The 18,624-nt window shown below is 46.1% G+C and overlaps 1 protein-coding gene across 1 annotated transcript in view; it reads right to left on the minus strand.

Moving 5' to 3' along the window:
• LOC143767634 (uncharacterized) overlaps positions 1-18,119 on the minus strand; it is a 33,226-nt gene extending 15,107 nt beyond the window's left edge. Inside the window, exon 1 of the mRNA XM_077256075.1 lies at positions 18,066-18,119. The gene's annotated coding sequence lies outside the window, so the exon portion shown is untranslated. The remainder of the gene's footprint in view (positions 1-18,065) is intronic.
• Between the last annotated feature and the right edge of the window lie 505 nt (positions 18,120-18,624).

The raw sequence follows: 18,624 nt of genomic DNA on the forward strand, positions 1-18,624 counted from the left end.
ATGCGATTTTTTTATTAAAAAAAGTATTACTAAAAACTCTGTTATTTAAATGCACTTTTTTGCTTTTTATTTACTTAGCTACAGCAGGGTTTTTGCTCACTTTTCCGCTTGTAGGTTTTATATACATTTTCACACTTTAACTCCATTTTCATGATGTCTCCATGAAACGCTGTTTGTGCCGACAGCTGATGAATGTCACATCACGGTTCTGACAAGATCTTCTCTTGGATTGTTTAATAGGATTTACAGGAGGAGCCGGTCCAGAAAGCAGAAGATCCAGCGAGTATTTGCCACATATTCCCCCAAATTCCCTGAAGTGTTGTCAATTGTATCCACTAGTGATGAGCGAGAACTAAAATGCTTGAGTGCTTCTTATTCGAATCAAACACGTTAAACGCTTGGACTCGAGTACTGAATATAATGAAAGTCAATGGGAAAGCATTTTACCCGAAGACCCCAGCAGGAGGGCTGGGGGGCAGGAAAATTCAGAAATGTTTGAAGTCACTGTTCAAATGGAATGGGAACAGCATGGTGAAGACGCCTGGACACATATCAGACTGGTTACTAAATAAATAATTTAAAAAAAAAATCACATGTTCCCATTTTTGATAACTACACAGCTGACATCAACCCTCCAAAATATTACCCCGATTGCCCATGCACCCGGAAAAGGCCAGGCAAAATGCCAGGATTAATGCATCTAATCTAATGAGCCAATTTTGGGGCTTTTTATGGGCTGGTATTTTTATTAATCATTTAATAGGTTTAAAAAATTGAACCCCTTCCTAACATATGCCAAATATATACTGCTCAGCGGTGTTATGGTCCTGGTGGTTATGAACACATGAACTGACCTGATAAGTAAACCAAAAATAAGGACAAGCTCTGGGAATGTGGGAACTTTACTGACCGCAATCCTGATCCTATCAACACACACTATAGGCAGCCGTGGAGCGTTCCTGACTCGGCCTAGACGCCTCTTCACAGCCTGAGAAACTAGCTACCCCTAGAGGGAAACAAAGCCTCACTTGCCTCAGAGAAATTTTCCCCAAAGTGTAGGCAGCCCCCCACAAATAATAACGGTGAGTTAAGGGGAAAACACAAACATAGAAATGAAAACAGGTTTTAGCAAATGAGGCCCGCTAATAACTAAATAGTCAGAAGATAGCAAGGAATCTGTGCGGTCAGTATAAAATACTACAAAAATTATCCACGCAGAGAATACAAAAAGACCCCCACACCGACTCACGATGTGAGGGGCGCAACTCTGCACCCCAGAGCTTCCAGCTAGCAATCAAATAGCATATAAGCAAGCTGGACTGAACTCATCATATACTGAGAAACATTTTCAAAAAGCAATGAGCAAAAATGGACTAGCATGAACTTAGCTTCTCCACGAGGAGACAGGTCACAAGGGAAGTCCCAGAGAGATCTGAACCAGTACTGAATACAACGACAGCAGGCAACAAGTAAAGGTCCAGATGGAGTTAAATAGGCAGCAAGCCTAGCAGGAAACGAGGCAGCTGGGGTCCAGCTACAGACCAGCCGTAACACTCAAAGCCACCAGAGGGAGCCCATGAACAGAACTCACAAAGTACCACTCATGACCACAGGAGGGAGCCTGAGAACTGAATTCACAACAAGCGGGCACTGGGTTCCTGCAAAGCGAAGTATATATATGGTGCTGCTATTTCTGAGCACAGCGCAGCATCGTGCGTTGACCAGGTTAAGATGGGACAGCAGACCATCCCTGCACGTTGTCCCGGGGACGTCTGTACCCCTCCACATCAGCAATGTGTCAAAGTTGAAAAAAAAAAAAAAGCCACATGCTGTTTCATTGGTGGCCAGTGAGATTCCCCCTGCGATCTGTGTCTCTTGGTGCTGCGTCTTCCTGTGTGAGATCCTCCTGCGATCTGACTGCTGTGCTGTGTGCTAGCTGATGTGACTCATCTGTGATCATAGCAGCACCAGCAACTCCCCCATCCCAGTCCACATCATCCCAGTTCCAGTCCCCACATTCCCTCTCTCCTCCAGACTGAATTTTTAGTGCACTTTTGTGTGCTTTTGTTGTTTTTCCGTGGCGTCTTCCGCTGAGCATTCGTGCTCTTCCCGCATCCGCATCGCTCTGATCAGTATCGCTGCTGATCAGAGACTGCGCCAAGGGACTTTTATTAGTTACTGAGTGTAGCAGACTTCGCAGTGTAAGCTGTTGTGAACTCTGTTTTTGGGCTCCCTCTGGTGGTTACTGGTGGTACTGGCTGACTTTTGTCTTGCACCTGTTCCCATCAGGAAACTGGGAGTTTCCTATGTAGTCTGGCTTCTCAGTCATTCTAGTGCCGGCAATCAATGTTACCAGAGCACCTCTGTTGCTTGCTACCTGCTCCAAGTCTGCAATTCAGCTAAGTTGGATCTTTGGCATTTTTTGTGTTTGTTTGTCCAGCATGCATTTATATTTCTCTTGCTGCTGGAAGCTCTAGTGATCTGAAATTACTACTCCGGTGTCATGAGTTGATAACGGAGTTAAAGTAATTTCAGGATGGCTGTTTAGGGTTTTGAGGTGACCGCGAAGTCCTCTTTTGTATTTTCTGCTATCTAGTCAGAGGGCCTCTCTTTGCTGAATCTATATTCATACTGCGTACGTGTTTTCCTCTTACCTAACCGTTATTATATGTGGGGGGCTACTATCACTTTTGGGGTTTCCCTGGAGGCAAGCCAGGTCTGTGTATTCCTCTACTAGGGGTAACTAGATCTCCGGCTGGTGCGAGGTGTCTAGGGATAATCGTAGGCACACCCCCTGGCTACTATTAGTTGCGTGTTAGGTTCAGCATCGCGATCATCTGAGATTCCATCATTCCTAGAGCTAGTCCGTTTTTGCCTGAGTCCCTGCCATTGGGAACCATGACAGTATTGCCGGCCACAAATGTATTAAAGGTATTGGCTGAAGAAAGAGAGAAAAGAAGAAGTTTCTGACACTTTTTTTTTTTTTTTTACTCAGAAGTTCTGTCTAGCCATAATTGCAATCTGCTGCTTTTTTCTCTCCTCTTAACCCCTGAATGGCTCAGATCTCAGCTGTTGAGAAATGGATATCCAGAGTTTAGCTACAGGCCTGAGTGCTCTTGCTTCTAAGGTTCAAAATATCCAAGACTATGTTATACATGCTCCTATGTCAGAACCCAAGATTCCTATACCTGAGTTCTTTTCTGGAGATAGATCTCGTTTTTTGAATTTTAAGCACAATTGTAAATTGTATCTTTCTCTGAGATCTCGCTCCGCTGGAGACTCCGCTCAGCAGGTTAAAATTGTGATTTCCTTGTTGCGGGGTGACCCCCAGAATTGGGCATTTGCATTGGCACCAGGGGATCCTGCGCTGCTCAATGTGGATGCGTTTTTTCTGGCACTGGGGTTGCTCTATGAGGAACCTAATTTGGAGATTCAGGCTGAAAAGGCCTTGATAGCCCTCTCTCAAGGGCATGATGAAGCTGAAATATATTGTCAAAAATTTCGAAAATGGTCTGTGCTTACTCAGTGGAATGAGTGCGCCCTGGCGGCGAATTTCAGAGAAGGTCTCTCTGACGCCGTTAAAGATGTCATGGTGGGGTTTCCTACGCCCACAGGTCTGAATGAATCCATGACTATGGCTATTCAGATTGATCGGCGTTTACGGGAGCGCAAACCTGTGCACCATTTGGCGGTGTCGTCTGAGCAGACACCGGAGATTATGCAATGTGATAGAATTCTGTCCAGAAGTGAACGGCAGAATTATAGGCGTAAAAATGGGTTGTGCTTCTACTGTGGTGATTCTGCTCATGTTATATCAGCATGCTCTAAACGCACAAAAAAGGTTGATAAGTCTTTTGCAATTGGCACTTTACAGTCTAAGTTTATTTTGTCTGTAACTTTGATCTGTTCATTATCATCTATTACTGTGGATGCCTATGTGGATTCTGGCGCTTCCTTGAGTCTTATGGATTTGTCCTTTGCCAGACGCTGTGGGTTTAGCCTAGAGCCTTTGGAAGTTCCTATCCCTCTGAAGGGTATCGACTCCACACCATTGGCTAGGAATAAACCACAATACTGGACACAAGTGACTATGTGTATGACTCCTGACCATCGGGAGGTGATTCGCTTCCTTGTGTTGCATAACTTGCATGATGTCTTAGTGCTTGGATTGCCATGGTTGCAAACTCATAATCCAGTCCTTGACTGGAAAACAATGTCTGTGTTAAGCTGGGGATGTCAGGGGGCTCATGGGGAAGTACCTTTGGTTTCCATTGCTTCATCTACTCCCTCTGAAATTCCGGCATTTTTGTCTGACTATTGTGATGTTTTTGAGGAGCCCAAACTTAGTTCTCTCCCCCCTCACAGGGATTGTGATTGTGCTATAGACTTGATTCCGGGCAGCAAGTTTCCCAAGGGTCGTTTGTTTAATCTGTCTGTGCCTGAGCATGCTGCTATGCGAGAGTATATTAAGGAGTCCTTGGAAAAGGGACATATCCGTCCATCCTCATCCCCTTTAGGAGCAGGTTTTTTTTTTGTGGGTAAAAAAGATGGCTCCCTGAGGCCCTGTATTGATTATCGCCTGTTAAATAAGATTACAGTCAAATACCAGTATCCTTTGCCACTATTGACTGATTTATTTGCTCGTATTAAAGGGGCAAAGTGGTTCTCTAAGATTGATCTTCGGGGTGCGTATAATTTGGTGCGGATTAAGCAGGGAGATGAGTGGAAAACTGCATTTAATACGCCCGAGGGCCATTTTGAGTATTTGGTAATGCCTTTTGGTCTTTCTAATGCTCCTTCAGTCTTTCAGTCCTTTATGCACGATATTTTCCGTAAATACCTGGATAAATTTATGATTGTGTATTTGGATGATATTTTGATTTTTTCGGATGACTGGGAGTCGCATGTTCAACAGGTTAGGAAGGTTTTTCAGGTTTTGCGGGCCAATTCTTTGTTTGTAAAGGGTTCAAAGTGTATTTTTGGGGTTCAGAAGATCTCCTTTTTGGGGTATATTTTTTCCCCTTCTTCTGTTGAGATGGATCCTGTCAAGGTTCGGGCTATTTGTGATTGGACGCAGCCTACTTCCCTGAAGAGTCTTCAGAAGTTCTTGGGCTTTGCTAATTTCTATCGTCGATTTATAACTGGGTTTTCAAGTGTTGCTAAACCTCTGACTGATTTGACTAAGAAGGGTGCTGATGTTGCCAATTGGTCCTCTGCGGCTGTGGAGGCCTTTCGGGAGCTTAAGCGCCGCTTTTCTTCCGCCCCTGTGTTGCGCCAGCCTGATGTTTCGCTCCCTTTTCAGGTCGAGGTTGATGCTTCCGAGATTGGAGCGGGGGCGGTTTTGTCGCAGAGAAGTCCCGATTGCTCAGTGATGAGACCATGTGCATTCTTCTCTCGAAAGTTTTCGCCCGCCGAGCGAAATTATGATGTCGGTAATCGGGAGCTCTTGGCTATGAAGTGGGCATTTGAGGAGTGGCGTCATTGGCTTGAGGGTGCTAGACATCAGGTGGTGGTCTTGACTGGTCACAAGAATCTGATTTACCTTGAGTCTGCCAGGCGTCTGAATCCTAGACAGGCGCGCTGGTCGTTGTTTTTCTCCCGGTTTAATTTTGTGGTTTCATACTTGCCGGGTTCAAAAAATGTGAAGGCAGATGCCCTTTCTAGGAGTTTTGAGCCTGACTCCTCTGGTGATTCTGAGCCTACGGGTATCCTTAAGGATGGGGTGATTTTGTCTGCTGTCTCCCCAGACTTGCGACGTGCTTTGCAGGAGTTTCAGACTGATAGGCCTGATCGTTGTCCGCCTGGGAGACTGTTTGTTCCAGATGAATGGACCAGTAGAGTCATCTCGGAGGTTCATTCTTCTGTGTTGGCAGGTCACCCTGGAATTTTTGGTACCAGAGATTTGGTGGCCAGGTCCTTCTGGTGGCCTTCCCTGTCTCGGGATGTGCGTGCCTTTGTACAGTTTTGTGATGTTTGTGCTCGGGCCAAGCCTTGCTGTTCTCGGGCTAGTGGATTGTTGTTGTCCTTGCCTATTCCGAAGAGGCCGTGGACGCACATCTCTATGGACTTTATCTCGGACCTCCCGGTTTCTCAGAAAATGTCCGTCATTTGGGTGGTGTGTTACCGTTTTTCTAAGATGGTTCATTTGGTACCCTTGCCCAAATTGCCTTCTTCATCTGAGTTGGTTCCTTTATTTTTTCAGAATGTGGTTCGTTTACATGGTATCCCAGAAAACATCGTTTCTGACAGGGGGTCTCAATTTGTGTCTAGGTTCTGGCGAGCGTTCTGTGCCAGGATGGGCATTGATTTGTCTTTTTCGTCTGCATTCCATCCTCAGACTAATGGCCAGACGGAGCGAACTAATCAGACCTTGGAGACTTATTTGAGGTGTTTTGTGTCTGCTGATCAGGATGATTGGGTCGCCTTTTTGCCGTTGGCAGAGTTTGCCCTCAATAATCGGGCCAGTTCTGCCACTCTGGTTTCTCCTTTCTTTTGCAATTCAGGGTTTCACCCTCGTTTTTCATCTGGCCAGGTGGAATCTTCGGATTGCCCTGGAGTGGACACGGTGGTGGATAGACTGCACCGGATTTGGAGTCATGTGGTGGACAATTTGAAGTTGTCTCAGGAGAAGACTCAGCAGTTTGCTAATCGTCATCGTCGTGTGGGTCATCATCTCCGCGTTGGGGACTTGGTGTGGTTATCTTCTCGTTTTGTCCCTATGAAGGACTCTTCTCCTAAGTTTAAACCTCGGTTCATAGGTCCTTATAAGATTTTGGAGATTCTTAATCCTGTATCTTTTCGTTTGGACCTACCAGCATCTTTCACCATTCATAATGTCTTCCATCGGTCGTTGTTGCGGAGGTACGAGGTACCGGTTGTTCCTTCTGTTGAGCCTCCTGCTCCTGTGCTGGTGGAGGGTGAATTGGAGTATGTAGTGGAGAAGATTTTGGACTCTCGCGTTTCCAGACGGAGACTTCAATATTTGGTTAAATGGAAGGGATACGGTCAGGAGGATAATTCTTGGGTGACTGCCTCCGATGTTCATGCCTCTGATTTCGTTCGCGCCTTTCATAGGGCGCATCCAGATCGCCCTGGTGGTTCTCATGAGGGTTCGGTGCCCCCTCCTTAAGGGGGGGGGGTACTGTTGTGAACTCTGTTTTTGGGCTCCCTCTGGTGGTTACTGGTGGTACTGGCTGACTTTTGTCTTGCACCTGTTCCCATCAGGAAACTGGGAGTTTCCTATGTAGTTTGGCTTCTCAGTCATTCTAGTGCCGGCAATCAATGTTACCAGAGCACCTCTGTTGCTTGCTACCTGCTCCAAGTCTGCAATTCAGCTAAGTTGGATCTTTGGCATTTTTTGTGTTTGTTTGTCCAGCATGCATTTATATTTCTCTTGCTGCTGGAAGCTCTAGTGATCTGAAATTACTACTCCGGTGTCATGAGTTGATAACGGAGTTAAAGTAATTTCAGGATGGCTGTTTAGGGTTTTGAGGTGACCGCAAAGTCCTCTTTTGTATTTTCTGCTATCTAGTCAGAGGGCCTCTCTTTGCTGAATCTATATTCATACTGTGTACGTGTTTTCCTCTTACCTAACCGTTATTATATGTGGGGGGCTACTATCACTTTTGGGGTTTCCCTGGAGGCAAGCCAGGTCTGTGTATTCCTCTACTAGGGGTAACTAGATCTCCGGCTGGTGCGAGGTGTCTAGGGATAATCGTAGGCACACCCCCTGGCTACTATTAGTTGCGTGTTAGGTTCAGCGTCGCGATCATCTGAGATTCCATCATTCCTAGAGCTAGTCCGTTTTTGCCTGAGTCCCTGCCATTGGGAACCATGACAGTAAGCGACTTCCGATTGTTTTTTTTTAGAAAAAAAACCATAATAGTAATTAGTACAGTGTAGTTTCATAGGTAGAAGAGTAGGGTGTTAATGTAGCCGAAGTCACAGTGTTTGGTGACGTCCAATCTTGTTTTAGAGAAGAAAAAATTGTACAGAGTAGTTTCATAATTAACGAGGTAGCACATTAGTGTAGTGGGTGTCACAGTGTTTGTTGACATCTGATTTTAAGAGAAAAAAATCATACACAGTAGTTTTATAGGTTGCATGTTAGTGTAGCGGGCATCACAGCATTTGGTGACATCCGATTTTGTTTTAGAGAAGAAAAAATATTGTACAGAGTAGCTGTATAGGTAGGGTCTTTCTTTTGCATTAAAAAAAAATTGCTATGACCAGGTAATTTCTAGTGCATTAAGGGAGCGTATGTTACTTTGTAAGTGACGTTCCTTTTTCTTTTGTACAAAAAAGAATTACAGTGGGTAAGGAAAGTATTCAGACGCCATTAAATTTTCACTCTTGTTTCATTGCAGCCGTTTGGTATATCCAGAAAAATGTCATCTTTTTCTCATTAATGTACACTCTGCACCCCATCTTGACTGAAAAAAAAACAGAAATGTAGAAAGTTTTGCAAATTTATTAAAAAAAGAAAAACTGAAATATCACAAGGTCATAAGTATTTAGACCCTTTGCTCAGATTTGAGTAGAAGCACCTTTTGAGCTAGTACAGCCATGAGTTTTCTTGGGAATGATGCAACAAGTTTTTCACACCTGGATTTGGGGATCTTTGGCAATTCTTCCTTGTAGATCCTCTCCAGTTCCGTCAGGTTGGATGGTGAACGTTGGTGGACATCAATTATCAGGTCTCTCTAGAAATGCTCAATTGGGTTTACGTCAGGGCTCTGTCTGGGCCAGTCAAGAATGGTCAAAGAGTTGTTCTGAAGCCAATCCTTTGTTATTTTAGCTGTGTGCTTCGGGTCATTGTCTTGTTGGAAGGTGAACCTTCGGCCAAGTCTGAGATCCAGAGCACTCTGGAAGAGTTTTTCATCCAGGATATCTCTGAACTTGGTCTCATTCATGCTTCCTTCAACTGCAACCAGTAGTCCTGTTCCTGCAGCTGAAAAATACCCCCATAGCATGATTCTGCCACCACGTTTCACTGTTGGGATTGTATTGGGCAGGTGATGAGCAGTGGCTGGTTTTCTCCACTCATACCACTTAGAATTATCACCAAAATGATATATCTTCATCTCATCAGAACAGAGAATCGTATTTCTCATAGTCTGGAAATCCTTCATGTGTTTTTTAGCAAACTGTATGCTGGCTTGCATATGTCTTGCACTGAGGAGAGGCATCTGTCAGGCCACTCTGCCATAAAGGCCCGACTGGTGGAGGGCTGCAGTGATTGTTGACCTTGTGGAACTGTGAGCATGCTGCGGGATGCAGTGACGGACAGGAGACTGTCATGATTCCCAATGGCAGGGACATGGGCAAAAACGGACTAGCTCTAGGAAGATGGTAACTCAGGTAACCGCGATGCTGAACCTAACACGCAAATAGAAATAGCCAGGGGGTGTGCCTACGTTGATCTCTAGACACCTCGCGCCAGCCGGAGAGCTAACTACCCCTAGAAGAGGAATACACAGACCTGGCTTGCCTCCAGGGAAACCCCAAAAGTTATAGTAGCCCCCCACATGTAATAACGGTTAGGTAAGAGGAAAACACAAACGCAGTATGAATATAGTTTCAGCAAAGTGAGGCCCTCTGACTAGAAAGATGAAAATACAAAAGAGGACTTCGCGGTTACCTCAAAACCCTAAGCAGCCATCCTGAAACTACCTTAACTCCGTTATCAACTCATGACACCGGAGTAGTAATTTCAGATCACTAGAGCTTCCAGCAGCACAAGAAATATAAATGCATGCTGGACAAAACAAACACAAAAAAAAGCCAAAGATTCAACTTAGCTGAATTGCAGACTTGGAGCAGGTAGTAAGCAACAGAGATGCTCTGGTAACATTGATTGCCGGCACTAGAGTGACTGAGAAGCCAGACTAAATAGGAAACTCCCAATTTCCTGATGAAAACAGGTGCACTGGAAACACAAGACCAAAGTCAACCAGTACCACCAGTAGCCACCAGAGGGAGCCCAAAAACAGAATTCACAACAGGAGACAGGGCAAGGGTTAACAATTTTACTTAACACAGGGATACTCCATACAGGAAGGTTAAAGATTAGCTTGGGGGTTGGGTAGGCAGTTCAACAATTTGGATAAGATGCAGGGGTTAAGAAACAGTGGAAAAGGGAATTAACAGTTCTTTGGGAGTTAACTTATCCTGTCACATGTTTATCAAGATGTGGTCATCCCAGAACAGGTGATGGCGCCAACAACGGCTGACGCGGCGCTTGTCCAATATGGTCCTAGAAGTAACGATGATCTGTCTTCTGGTGGCAGCGGTTGGTCTCCAGTAACTTCCGCTGAGCCCCTAGTCCATGTACTGATGTGGCTGGAGGAGCGTGGACCACAGCAACGTCTGAGCCCGAAGGGATCTAGCAGACACACACTGAAGAATCGGGACGCAGATGATAGTCCTGCACCCAGTCTCTCTCTGTCAGCACAAGCGTAGTACTCACTAGCCCAGAATGTGCAACACAGCTCTTTGGTGTCACCAACAGTTACACTGCACGTCCCCCTTCACAATCGCTGTCAGCATTGGTGGCGAAGCTCAAGCGTGGGCCTGCGCTATACTGATGCTCAAAGGCCGGAACACTCACGTCCCCCTGTCTCTTCCCGACAAGTCTGCCCACATCCGCGTGTCCTGAGTCTCTAAGCACTTATCCACACCCCCTGTGGATCTATCCACCTGCAATGATTGGTCCAGTCTCTTAAGCTTTCCCCCGGACAACAGAGGAGACAGCCCCAACAGTTCCGGACCCGGCACAAAAAAGGTACCTGTGGCACGGTCCCTCTTCTTACACTCCCCCTCTTCCTTTGCTCGCCAATCCATGGGTGAGGGTTGTTGTAGTAAACATTGACATTCTCCCATCTCCTGGATGATTCGCTGCCAAATTGGTTTTGTTCATATCGGTTGGGTGGTATTCCTGCTGTTGTCCGTTCTGTGCAGCGTAAGTCAGGTTGAGTAGTGGAGTCAGGTTGAGAGTGCGGGCGAGGACCTGGACGCACCCAGGTTCAAGGGAGCAGCCACTTTAGTAGTTTCAAGTTCCTGTTCCTCTTCTGGAAAGATGGGCAGGGGGTCAGACAAGTTTTCCTCATCATTGTCGAGAGCTGTGGAGGGGCGCATTTCAGGGACAACTTGTGTTCTCTCTATTTGGTCAGGGTCTCCTGACAAGCAAGGACGTAAGATGTTCCGATGAACTACTCAAGTGGGAGCGTCTTCTTTCCCATCATGTTGGAACTCATAGATGGGACCTTCAGATCCGATTCTGCATTTCACCCTATACGGGATCTTTTCCCACCAATACTCCAATTTGCCTCAAGGACATTTATCTTGGACCAACACGTGGTCCCTGGCCTTAAGCGCTTTCCCTTGCATGGGGGTTACTTCATGGTGGAGGATCACAAGGAAATGAACAGCATGTGACTTAAATATAAGGCTGTAGTATAAGAAGACACACAAGCACTAACTCCCAGAAATAGCCCTCAGCTGCAGGAATCAAGACAGGTAGGTGCCACCACTGTCAGATAAACTACCAATAATAATACAGCTGAAACCGCGCTAGAGGGATTATTGCTCAAACAGCCATTCATATAAAGGAAAGTTACAAAGGAATAAACCTGCTGTGATCTCACAAACACATCAAACAAATCCATGTGCTGCGCATTAATCCAGGGAAATAAATAGTGGTATAGTAATATAGTAAACCCAAATGGGTTAATGATAGACGTATTTAATAGATCCTGCAAGCTGCATAAAAAAGTCAACTTATGAAATGCACCTGAGCCTGTACAGCACATGGAAGCAAACCATACTAGACATCTAGGACACAAATACTAGTGCACCAGGCAAGGACTAACAGAGGTCCGGGTATAACAGTAAATGATGCAGCAGTGTCCATCCGGTTCTGCGGTGGAGCGCCCGGCATGTAGGTAGTGAACTAAGAAGCAAGTAGGCAGGAAGAATCAAACGCAGCACAGCGGCACTATGGGAAGGCTGTGCAGAGCCAGGGAAAGCCCCGGCCAGTGGCGTCCCTGGATATGAGCGGGAAAGAAGGATGGTCGGCAAGGTGTCTAGCGTGTGATGTCACAGGAGCTACGGGGCGGCACAGAGACCAAAAAGAATACCGACGCTTTTCGAAGGAGTTGCGTCCTTCTTCATCAGGGTTACCAGTCTCTCAGTGCGCCAAGCTATTTAAGCTCATGGCCTGTCAATCAAAATAAACTGAAACAGCCTGCCCGCTTGCCTCATTACTATAATGGCTGATATATTAATCATGGGCTCTATAAGGGCCCTTAAACAGGTGAACCCAGACATTTGAAAAAATAACAAAAATGGGAATGTAGATCTTGCCACACCAATAGTAATGTGGAAAGAAATGTATTAGATGCAAGGACATGGCAAAATAACGCAGGAATTGCAAGGAAATATCATGTGGCATATCATATATATGTGCTGCTCGTTAAAGTTATGAATACAAAACAAAAGTGCTAAACATTAATACTAAAAATAACCTTTAATGATTAACTAGTTAAAATAAATATATGACTTAAAGTATATACTACATAGAAAATTAAAAACAAGGGAAATAAGAATAGTAGTAAAGCCCACACCATTGAGATAAAAGACATATACATGCATGGCATGTAGGGATGGCACAATGGCAGGGCCTACGTGGAGGGTCTGTACACGACACAGGAAGGGGACAAAGAATGTACAGAGTAAAATTGGATAAAACCAAATGGCCAAAGTGGTGATAACATAGACGATAAAAACTATATAAAGTGATAAGCAGGCCCTCCCTGGTAGCCATAAAGGTCACAAGGGGGGCAGGGATGGGTACACGAAACGAGGGAAGGGAAAAAGCACAGAAAGTTGGACACGGGTACTAAAAGTGGCATATGACTACGTGCCTAGCTAGAAGGCATATAGTTCTAACCCTTGATTAAGGCCTTTAGGCTGTCAAGGGAAAATATCCATTTAGATTCAGCCCTGGACATAACCTGTATCAGATTGCCCCCTCTTAAATTTTGTTTAATTCTTTGGATGCCCAAAAAGTGAGCATCCTTAGTTGATTTGCTGTGTTTCTCACTGAAGTGATGTGAGAGTGGATGACCCATAAAGCCTTTCTGGATGTTAGTGAAGTATTCCTTAACTCGTACCATGAATGGCCTCTTAGTGCGGCCTACATACAATTTTTTACATGGACATTCGATTAAATAAATGACTTTTGTAGTGGAACATGTGATATCATCCTTAGTACTGAATTCGTTCGTGGCTTCAGAGTCAGTGAATGTAAATCGACATGTTTTTTTAAAGATGTATTTCTACATCCAAAACAATAGCCACAAGGTGTGAACCCTGACCTGGTATCACTAGGGGTACCGACTCGGTGCTTCTGGTTAGAAGCCGATTGTCACGATCCAATTTTGGATTTGTGTCAGATCTGGTTTGCCTCAGTTTAAGACCTTTTTTCCTTTCTGGTCATCGGGGGTTAATCCAGTTTTCCCCCCGGTGGCTGCTGGGGTTATTGCATTGCTGCTGGGTCAGCTGATGTTTGTGGTGAGCACTCCCTCCATCCTTTAAGAGGTCACCTGGTTCATCAGATGACAGTCGGTGTTAGTTCATTCTTCAGCGACCAAGCTGGGAGTAGGAGCTTGCTGGGAACTGTTGTTCTACTGCTGAGTCCAGTGAATCTGGTGTTTCTTCCTGCTGTTCTGTGCCTTGCAGCATTAAGCTAAGTGTTGTTTTCCTATACCTTGTCTGTATTTCCTTACCCCGCGTTGTATTAGTGCAGCGGTGGGACCAGTGCTCTCACCTGCCAGTTCCCTACTTAGGGATAGGTGCAGGGCAAGTGAGGGACTAGGTATCCTGGTCGGCGACGGGTTGAAAGAACCCATATAGGGACGGTAGCAAGATCAGGGCACATCTGCAGGCCAGTGCAGGAGGTGCCCATTTCCCCAGTCCCTACCGACAGGGCCCACCGTTGTAATTGTGTCCCCGGTGTTCCCTTGTGTGTTGTGCTGTTCGTGACAGACCTACGGTTGGGTCGTTTTATACCGGGTCAGTCACTCCGTGACACCAATTTTATAGTGGAGGCTATAATGCTGCCAAGAGATTTGACTTTCCTGAATACAAACCTAGGTACAGCCGGCAAATTACAGCCGCATATTCATTACTGTAATGAGCGGCACCACGTGACCGCTCATACAGGACAAGCTGCGATGCTGAGAGGAAGCATCGATGGAGCTGGGTGAGTATTTTATTTCCAGCGGGCGGGCGCACAGGGGGTGGGAGGGGGGAGGTTACCGGGAACTTTATTTTAACCACAAAAAAAATAAAAAAACAATGATTTTTCATTCTTTCTCTCCTGCTGGGAAGAAGGAATGAATTCCAGCTTCAGCACCCAAAGCAGGGGACAGCGCTTACTGTAGCGCTGTCTCCTGCACGGTCCGTTTGGTACTCAGTCGGCACACGGCTGCCGCACGTGTGCCACGTGAGCACACGGACACGGATAACTCTGGTACCGATTTTTCCGGTACCAGAATTATCTGGACGTGTGAGACTGGCCTCAGTGAATAACTGACAATCTTCTATGTATATGTTGAGGTCCAAAAAGTTAATGCTTGTGGTACTGATTGTTGGTGTAAATTCTAATCCAAAACTGTTATTATTTAGACTGGAAATTAATACATCCAAATCATTTCTAGAACCATCCCAGATGAACAACACGTGATCAATAAATGAGCTTATATAGCTGAGCGCACTGAGAGACCGGTAACCCTGATGAAGAAGGACACAACTCCTTCGAAATGCGTCGGTATTCTTTTTGGTCTCTGTGCCGCCCCGTAGCTCCTGTGACGTCACATGCTAGGCACCTTGCCGCCATCCTTCTTTCCCGCTCGTATCAAGGGACGCCACCGGCCGGGGCTTTCCCTGGCTCTGCGCAGCCTTCCCATAGTGCCGCTGAGCTGCAGTTGATTCTTCCTGCCTACTTGCTTCTTCGTTCACTACCTACACACCGGGCGGTCCACCGCAGAACCGGACGGACACTGCTGCATCATTTACCGTTATACCCGAACCTTGGTGAGTCCTTGCCTGGTGCACTAGTATTTGTGTCCTAGATGTCTAGTATGGTTTGCTTCCATGTGCTGTACAGGCTCAGGTGCATTTCATAAGTTGACTTTTTATGCGGCTTGCAGGATCTATTAAATACGTCTATCATTAACCCATTTGAGTTTACTATATTACTATACCACTATTTATTTCCCTGGATCAGTGCGCAGCACATGGATTTGGTTGATGTGTTTGTGAGATCACAGCAGGTTTATTCCTTTGTAACTTTCCTTTATATGCACGGCTGTTTCAGCAAATCCCTCGAGCGCGGTTTCAGCTGTATTATTATTAAATATAAGGCTATGTGCACACTCTGCAGATTACTCTGCTGATTTTTCCAGACTGATTTTGGTGAATCTGCAGGTAATGCGCACTGCGGATTTTCCGCATATTTTTTGTGTTTTTTGTGTGGATTTCACCTGCGGTTTTACACCTGCGGATTCCTATTATTGAGCAGGTGTAAACCGCTGTGGAATCCGCACAAAGAATTGACATGCTGCGAAATAAACAACGCTACATTTCCATGCTTTTTTTCCACAGCATGTGCACTGCGGATTTTGTTTTCCATAGGTGTACATGGAACTGTAAACGCATGGAAAACTGCTGCGAATCTGCAGCGGCCAATCTGCTGCGGATACGCAGCAAAATCCACAGTGTGTACACATGACCTCAGAGTCTGTTAGGAGTCGAGTTCCCACCGCTGAACAGGGGGAATCTCGAACCATGTCTGCTGCGGTCTCTCATTCTGCATCAGCCACAGTGGAGCCTGCTCCGCAGAGACATTGGTCCCAGCGTCGTGCTCAGTCTGATTCTGTGCAAAGGGTTACTGCTACCTTTCCAGGTTCTTCCATTGTAGCCTGTACTGATCAGCGGCGAGCAGACGTCTCCGGGACTAAGTCCTGCTTTTCCCCTTCTGAGCATGCCCAAAGGAAGACCTCTCAGTGGAGGTCTGGGGTCACATGCTCAGGTACTGCAGCAGCTCCTATTGGTCCTCTAGGAAGGTCCTGAAGTTGCTCAGTTACTGTAGCAGTTCTCATTGGTCCTCTAGGAAGGTCCTGAACTTGCTGCAGCTATAAAAGGTTTGCATGGCCGCACGGCTATGCGCTAGTATACACTTGTGTGTGTTGTGAGTGAAAGTCGCTCTTTAAACATCCCTTGTGTTTGAATGCTCCCATAAGGAGGATGATTGTAATCTAGTGCCCGACTTGTTACCGGCACAAGTACTGAAACAGCATCTATTTCTGTGACCGCCAGTGCGGCGCCGTCTCTGCGCTTTCCTAACCCAAGTCTGGGTGGTTAGTGGCGTCCGCCAGTGCGGCACCGCATGCACTATCGTGCTACTTTATTATTATTTCCGTTATCTGCGGCCCTGTGACACAACAGGGTTCGCTTCTTTCACACAGGGTGAAGCTAACCCATGTGTGTATCCTCATTGTACCGCCATATAGTTCGTCATTGCTTAGCAGCAGGTTCCATCTCTGCACGGTGGACCCCGGGCTGCGAACACACCTTATTCCTTTTCTATAATTATTGGGTGCGTTCCGCTAGCCCTAACAGTGTCTAAGCAAAGGGTCTGAATACTTATGACCATGTGATATTTTCAGTTTTTCTTTTTAAATACATTTGCAAAAATTTCTACATTTCTGTTTTTTTCAGTCAAGAATGGGTGCAGAGTGTACGTTAATGAGAAAAAAATTATTTTTTTGAATTTATCAAATGGCTGCAATGAAACAAAGTGAAAAATGTAAAGGGGTCTGAATACTTTCCGTACCCACTGTATTTGCATCAAGTAAATTTTATGGTTATATGCACACGTTGACTGGAATTTTCTGTGCAGATTCTACATTTCTTGGCAGAAAACGCAGGTCATAATCTGTGCGGGTTTTGCGCATTTTCTTTTGCGGATATTTTCCTTTTTTAACCCTTGTAGATTTCTATTATGGAATGGGTGCAGAAACGCAGCAGATCCGAAAAAAGAATTGACATGGTCCTTTTTTTGAATCTGCTGCGTTTTCCGTGCAGCACCATTAGCGCAGCATTTTTTTTTCAATTAATTTACATTGTACTGTAAATCACTTGCGGATCTGTAGCGTTTCTACACGGAAAAAAAACGTTGCGGATCCGCAGGAAATCTGCAACGTGTGCACATACCCTTAGGTAGTGCATTAGAGGAGCGTATGTTTTGTTGGTGAAGTCCATTTTTGTTTTGCAAAAAAGTAATGCTTAGCGCCGGGTAAATTTGTAGGGAAGGCATTAAGTGTAGTGAATGTCTCTAATTTTTTTTATGCAAACTTCTTTTTTTTACATCTGATTTTTCTTTTCAATTTTTTTTTCAAAGTGTTTTTATTCTATTTTGCGGCATTACAAGCACATGACAGACACTAAAGAATACAACTTTATAATACTTAGGGGGGCGGACAATAATCTAAGCGCTCCCTCCTATAACAGCTCTCCCTGAGCGGCTTCCTGAGGACGGTGTGCCGAGCATCGCGTCACTGGGTCTTCTATAAACCCGATAACGTGATGCGGCCGGACAGTCACAGTAATACCAGGGGCCAACATGGCTGCAGCATCACCGTGTATGGCGGGCAATCCCTGCATGTTTATTGGCTGGGAACTCGAGCACGGCGCTCCATCACCTGCGATACCCCAGTAACAAGCTTGTCCGAGCCCCCGATGCCGGATCGAGTAGTGGAGAGCGGCTCCCTCATCACTAGTATCTACATTATTGTGCTGGAGCCGGGAGAGGAATCATCGCATTGTGGGAGAACTTCTCTGGGCTTCTGTCCTCTCATCCTGCAGGTGTCTGACTGGGGCTAATGTGGAACCAGCGAAGCCGCATTCTGTCCACAGCTGTTACCTCACTGTTCACACCACACAGGGACCCCAAAAGTGTCCCCTCCCCCCCGGCCCAGTAATGGGGAACCTCCATCACTTACCTCCAGCTGCAGAGCTGCACACCAAATATATGGCTGTTCTGTGCGCACAGGACCTGTGATGAGGTCACAGGAGGGAGGAGTCAGGGGTCACATGATCAGGGGCCTCAGTGTATGCAAGACTCTGCTGTGCTGACAAGTATTCAGCTCCTCTGCTGGTGTCAGGGCCCTGTCTCATCTGCTCACCGGCCCCCCTACAGGCGCTGCGGCATGCTATTGACGTGCGGGCCCGCGCCTGCACGTCAATAGTTAACAGCTGCCAGCCAATCGGAGGCTGGCAGCTGACGAGTCAAGTGCGCTGTTCACCTGCGTGGAGGGAGCGAGCTTTGCCCGCCGCAGGAGCGTGGCCAGGTAAGAACTTGTGTTTTGTTTGGAGAGCAGAGATTGCAGGGGGCCCCGGGGCAGAATGCTGGACACATGGGGGCAGAAATGCTGGACACAGATGGGGCAGAAATGCTGGACACACTGGGGCAGAGATGCTGGACACACTGGGGCAGAGATGCTGGACACACTGGGGCAGAGATGCTGGACACACTGGGGCAGAGATGCTGGACACACTGGG

The sequence above is a fragment of the Ranitomeya variabilis genome, chromosome 4 (genome assembly GCF_051348905.1).
Source record: "Ranitomeya variabilis isolate aRanVar5 chromosome 4, aRanVar5.hap1, whole genome shotgun sequence".
Classification (NCBI taxonomy): domain Eukaryota; kingdom Metazoa; phylum Chordata; class Amphibia; order Anura; family Dendrobatidae; genus Ranitomeya; species Ranitomeya variabilis.